The sequence below is a fragment of the Elephantulus edwardii genome, unplaced genomic scaffold (genome assembly GCF_000299155.1).
Source record: "Elephantulus edwardii isolate Elephantulus edwardi_28Jun2011 unplaced genomic scaffold, EleEdw1.0 scaffold00068, whole genome shotgun sequence".
In the NCBI taxonomy this organism is placed as follows: domain Eukaryota; kingdom Metazoa; phylum Chordata; class Mammalia; order Macroscelidea; family Macroscelididae; genus Elephantulus; species Elephantulus edwardii.
Window position 1 is genome coordinate 14,699,512 of NW_006399818.1, and position 6,754 is coordinate 14,706,265.

The 6,754-nt window shown below is 39.3% G+C and overlaps 1 pseudogene; it reads right to left on the minus strand.

The window, feature by feature from the left end:
* Window positions 1-2,622, minus strand: part of LOC102846797 — a 170,217-nt pseudogene extending 167,595 nt beyond the window's left edge.
* Window positions 2,623-6,754: the final 4,132 nt, after the last annotated feature.

Sequence of the window (6,754 nt, forward strand, 5' to 3'; positions counted from 1 at the left end):
CTTGTTATGCATCAGAGAGTTGGACAATGACTAGGGAGGCCAGAAGAAGAATTGATGCCTTTGAGCTGTGGTGCTGGAGAAGAGTGTTGAGGGTACTATGGACTGCTAGGAAAACAAACAGATTCATCCTGGAGAGGATTAAACTGGGCGGCTCCTTGGAGGCAAGGGTTCTGAAGCTTCGTCTAACGTACTTTGGACATGTTGTAAGGAGGGACCAGTCCTTAGAGACGGACATTATGCTTGGGAGGGTGGAGGGACAGCACAGAAGAGGAAGACCACCAACGAGATGAATTGATTCAGTGACTGGATTAGTGGGGGTAGGTGTGTCAGAGATAGTGAGATTGGCACAGGATAGGTAAAGGTTAGGGCTGTTGTACATAGGATCACTATAAGTCACAAGCAACTCAACGGCACATAACAACAACAGTGACAAAGGGAATACAGAAATGGAGCTAAGAAAAACAATACCCATCACAATAGCTAACCACAAGATTAAATACCTGGGAACAATCTAACTAGAAACAAGAAAAGACCTATTTGAAGGAAATTTTAAAATTACAAGAAACAAAAAGAGACCTGGAGAAATGGAAGAATATATCATGCTCATAAACAGGAAGAATCAAAATTGTGAAAATGATAATTCTACCAAATGCAATCTACAAGTTTAATTCAATCCAATACAGTTGCCAATTCCATTCTTCAACTGAAAGAAAAGGCAATTTCCAATTTCATCTGAAAGAGACCCCATATCAATAAAGTACAACTGAAAAAGATAAACAAGGAAAGAGGTATCTTGTTCCCTGACCACAAATCCTACTACATAGCTGTAGCAGTCAAGACAGCATGGTACTGGCATAGCAACAGACACATAGATCAATGAAATAGAACTGAGAACTCAGAAATCAGCTCATCTACCTATGGTCAACTGATTTTTGACAAGGAAATGAAATAATTGAAGTTAGGGGGGAAAAGCCTCTTTAACAAAAGGTGTTGGCAAAATTGAAAAACTCTGCACAAAACTCAAACAAGACATACACTTCACTGCAGTTGGGAGGAAAATGTGCAAAAATGATTGAATGAAAATTCAACTTTTCTGTAAACTTTCATTAAAATCACAATAATTTTTTTTTAAAAAAAAAGGAAGAAATACAGTCAGAATACACACTAGAAATGAAGATTGTGAGACTATCTCCTGTATCTCAGGCATGTTATAAAGAGAGGCCTAGTCCCTGGAGAAGGACATCATGCTTGGTAAAAAAATAAGAGGTCATCAGAAAGCAGGAAGACCCTCAACAATTGACACACTGGTTGCAGCAATGGACTCAGGGGCCGCAGACCTTGCAAGAATGGCAGTTTTGTTTTGTTCTGTTGTACACAAGTTTACTGTAAGTTGGAACTGGCACCACACCAAACAACAATGTATTTGCTCTTATTTTCAGCTTCAAAAAACCTGCTAAATGCATGCAATAAGAGCACGTCAATAAGCCTAAATTATTTCAATATCATAGAAAGTTTCAAATAACTTTTAAAATGCCTTTCATTTAGGTTGCCATGCTCCTAGAAAGTTGTGCTTTTTTTTTTTTTAATTTCCACCTGTTTTCTCGATTTCCTGGAATTATTAGTAGCTTTCTGGACCATTATAGCATTTTAGTGGAACCACACTTTTTCCTCGAAAAATGGGTATTGAACTTACACATTGAGAAATAAATCACAATTTAAAATTCTACTTTCATAAGAAAAAAAAAGCTTTCCACAAAAGAAGGCATTAAAATATTAAACTTATGCTAATAATAGATTAATAATAATAATAATAGTAGGTTAAGGCTATGTCTACTGACCTAGATCTTTAGTCATTATGGTGGAAGGATAAAGCTTTTCTATCACAGCCGACCAGTCCTTGAAAACCAGCTCACCCAACTCGGGAAGATCTTTATAAAATCGGACTGGGAGCGCTTTTCTGATAATTTTGGCCTTCAGCTTCCCAATCTTTACTTTTTCTTTATCAGTGTTCAAAGAAAATGAAGATAGCACCTCCTCCTTCTCGTCTGAAGTCTTCAGCAGCCCAGTTCCAGACCTAAAGTAGAAATAGTGAAATCGCGGCTCGTTCAGAAACGCAGCTTGGATGATTTCAAACTCAGTCAAGCTGCAGCAGGCGTTCTCCAGGACCCAAGGGTAGCCATTTCTTGCAGCAACATAGAGATTCTGTTCTACTCTGGATAAACTTGAGAAGTTAGTGACTTTGGCGAACTTGAAAGGGGAATAGTCAGGAAGGAAATCTCCGTATGTCTGGCCCAGCAGGCAGATGAAAAAGGGAAGGCAGCTATTCACATAGTCGAGACAGAGCTTCAGATGCAGAGAATGGAGACACAAATGCTGCCTAAGCAGGTTGGAGGCCAAGGGCTCGGCTGTCGTCAAGAGGGACCACCTCAGGTCCACAGCTTTGAAATACGTACCCCGGGCAGCACAGAGTTCATTAAGCTGAGGGAAGATGTGGTTTGCCAAAAAGTCTCTCTCTTCGTGAAAATCATCTGGAGTCGAGCAGATGTAAGGCTGAATGGGTCTGGGGGACTTTAAAATGTACTGGTCATAACTTTTTCCACTCCTATTCGCTTTCTGGCCCATTTTGCTTTCTGCCGAAAGACATCATGGTTAAAATGCAATTATTTCCATCCTGAAGCAGTCACCAACTTCCACTGCTTCAAAGTCTTCCTCCAAATTATCTTTGCTGCAGAAAGATCTCTGTCTCCATAAGTTTCTTTCCTGATGATACTTGCAGAGACGTCAACCTAGGGATAAACCAAAGTTAAAAATCAATTGAATTTCAATTCGGAAAGACATTCATTTTACGGTTACAAGATGTTATTGTCTTCTACTCTCACCAAAGCCTTGGCTGAAGACATGAGCACCACAAGGAGAGTGGAGAAGAAACAGTGCCCTTCTCTCCCTTAGGCTCCCACAATAGCTCCTCAGTGTTCCTTTAGCCAGGTCCCATTCTACATTTCACAGGTTTTGAAATTATACAAGAAGATCAACTACTTAGATGAATGTTCAAACTAAAGCTAAAGAAAGTGAAATCAACTCCACAGGACCCAACAGTTAACCTTGAGTCTATCCCACCAAAATTTAAAAAACCCATCTCAGAAACAGAATTGAAGACTTAACCACTTATGAACAAAGACCAGATGAGCAGTGGGAAGATATCAATAATACAATCCATGAAAGACAAAAAGGAAGAAAAGATCGAGAAGGATGTCAGATAAGACTCTCAATATTGCACTAGAATGCCAAGAAGCCAAAGAAAAGGGAAGAAAGCAAGAAGTTAAGGAGCTGAACAGAAGATTTCAAAGGACAGCTTGGGAAGACAAAGCAAAGAATTACAACAAAAAGCTGGAGTCAGAAAATCAAAAGGGCCGAACTTGCATGGCATTTCTTAAACTGAAGAAACTGAAGAACAAATTCAAGCTTAGAGTTGCAATACTTAAGGCTCCTGTGGGCAGAATGTTGAATGACCCAGGAAGCATCAAAAGAAGATGGAAGACGTACACAGAGTCATTTTTCCAAAAAGAGTTGCCTGACACAGAAGAATTTCATGAAACTACATGATCAACAGCCTATGGTGAAGAAGTTCAAGCTGCTCTGAAGGCACTGGCAAAAAAAGACCCCAGGAATTGAGGGCATACCAATTGACATACTCCAACAAACAGACGCTGTCCTATATGTGCTCATCAGGTTGTGCCAAGAAATCTGAAGGACAACCAGCTAGACAACTAACAACTAATTGGATGAGATCCATATTTATTCCCATTAAAAAAAAAAACCTGACAGAGTGTGGAAATTATTGAACAATATCACTAATACCATATGAAAGCAAATTCTTGCTTTAGATTATCCAAAAACAACTGGAACAGTACTTTGACAGAGAACTACCAAAAAATACAAGCTGGGTTTAGAAGAGACCATGGCACTAGAGACATTTATCAACAATGTCAGATGGATTTTGGCCAAAAGCAAAAAGTATCAAAGGAATGTCTGTTTGTGTTTCATTGACTATGCAAAGACATTTGACTGTGTGGATCATAATATATCATGGCTAACCTTGAGGAAAATGGGAATCCCAGAACACTTGATTTTGCTCATACAAAACCTATACTCAAACCAGGAAGCAGTCCTCAGAACAGAGAAAGGAAACACAACATGGTTCAAAATCAGTAAAGGAGTGTATCAGGGATACGTCCTATCTCCATACCATTTCAATCTATATGCAGAACAGATAATTCGTGAGGCTGTGCATTATGAGGAGGAATGTGGCATCAGGATTGGAGGAATACTCATCAACAGCCTGAGATATGCAGATGACAAAATCTTACTTGCTGAAACTAAGGAGGACCTGAAGTGCTTGCTGCAGAAGGTCAAAGACTGTAGCCTTCAATATGGATTGAAGCTCAACATCAAAGAAAACAAAGATTCTCACTGCTGGACCAATTAGCAGCACCGTGATAGATGAAGAAGAGAGTGAGGTTATTAACAATTTCAGCTATCTCAGTTCCACAATCAATACTATTGGCACCAACAGTCAGGAAATCAAAAGACAAATTGCAGAGAGTGGCAGGGAATGGCAAAGGACATGATGACAAAGGAGATCAATCAGAACTGGTCTTGACAAAGACTGTGGCAATATAACAATAGAAATCAACCCTCAAGGAATGTGGCTATATGACTAAAAACAGACTGTCAAGGAATGTGGCAAAAAACAGACTCAAAAGATAAGAGATAGCTAAATAGATAGCGATTAGAAGGAATGCATTATCAGCTCTTTAAACCCCACTCCCCGTACAAAAGATATATTTTTGTAAAATAAAAATGGGGTCAGTCTGTCCTGACCCGTTCATAGTCTGTTATGAACATCTAACAAACTTCAGTTTCTTTATCTTGCTCTCAAAAAAAAAAAAAAAAGACAAATTGCATTGGGAAAAATCTATGATCAGGGGCCTTTCCAGAGTACTAAGAAGCAAAGATGTCAGTCTAGAGACTACGGTGTGCCTGATTCAGGTCATGGTCTTTGCAATTAATTGCTATACATCAGAGAACTGGACAATGACTAAGGATGACAGAAGAAGAATTGATGCCTTTGAGTTGCAGTGCAGGGAAAGAGTCTTGAACATACCATGGACAGCCAAGAAAACAAATATGTTTGTCTTAGAGAAGTCAGAAACAAGTTTCTCCTTGGAGGTTAGGATTTTGAAACTACCATAAGAAGCTCCATTTACTATACTTTGGGCACCTGGCCAGGAGGGACTGGTCCTTGGAGGACAACATGCTCAGAAGGGTGGAGGGACAACACAATACAGGAAGAACCCACATAAGATGGATTGGCACAGTAAACAGGATAATTGGGGTAGGTGTGTCAGAGTCAGCAAGACTGGCTCAGAACAGGACCGGGTTCAGAGCTGTTGTACATAGGGTCGCTATGGGTTGCAGGCAACTTCACGGCACCTAACAACATGATATTACATAATAATATGACAAAGCTATGCTGATGCTGTAATAAGCTAGACAAGTCAAGAAAACGGTGGATTTTTGAGCAGAAAAATACAAAGATGACTTATGACTATGACCCAAAGTAGTAATAAAGCCAGGTTAGGACAGGAGAAATAAGGGGTTATAAAACCTGAAATCAGGAATGCTGCCTGCAACTGACAGGGAAGGCAATCTGAACCCAAGGACCTGATGCTGTTTTGTGATTTAAATTTTAATTTGTGGAGGCTTTTCCAACATTCCATTCACCTCCAAGGGCTGGGAGTTTATTCCATTGAAGTAATTGAGAAACATATCTTACAGTAGAGATGTAGATATGTCTGGAAGCACTCAGAAACAAAATTTTGAAAAACAAACCTAACTAGTTTTGACTCTCTCCTCCTGGCAGCATGCCATAAGGTTTGGGTCCACCCATGATTTTCCAGATGTGTTTCTCCCCCTTTCTTCACTTTTCTATTTAACTCTTCCAATTGGCTGAGCTATCTCTTACCAACCATGCCTCCTTTGCATTACCTTAATAAAATTTTTCACTTGTTTTGATAAATTTAAAACAAAGTAACTAGTTTTATGAGGTTTTTAAATACTACTCCTTCTAATACCACATGCATCATTCTTATTGTTCTAGTATTCTTCACTTCCAGTTATCAAGAAGTGTATCATGTTGTGTATCTATGTAAGGGCAATTTTTCATTAACCTAAATCAATGTTGTTGTTGTTGATTGCCTCCAAGTTGAGCATGACTCATAGCGACACTATGAGCAAAAAGGCCTGAGGCCTTTCTACAACTATCGACATTTATCAAAGTTTATAGAGTTTCCAATGCATGTTATTTAGGATATGGATGCCACTCCTGCTTCCAAAAATCAGTATAATACCCTGAAAATAATGCAGGAGCTTTTAAAGAAATTATAACATTTGCCTTTAACTGTCATAAGTCCAATGACTGTTGTTATTTTGTGCTATCAGGTCAGAAACAACTCAGGGCTTACCTTTAGTGGGTTTTCAGAAGCTCTTCATTGCACAAGAGGGGATTGCCTATCTTTCTCCCTTGCAGCTGATATGAAGTCAAACCCCTTGACTTTGGGTTAGTAGTGCGAGCCCTTACCACTAAGCCATCAAAGATCCCTAGTGCAGTTATGTGGTTGTTATGTGTCTTTAAGTTGCTTGCAACTCATAACAACCCCATCTATAATAGCTCTGAACTCTGTCCTATCCAGAG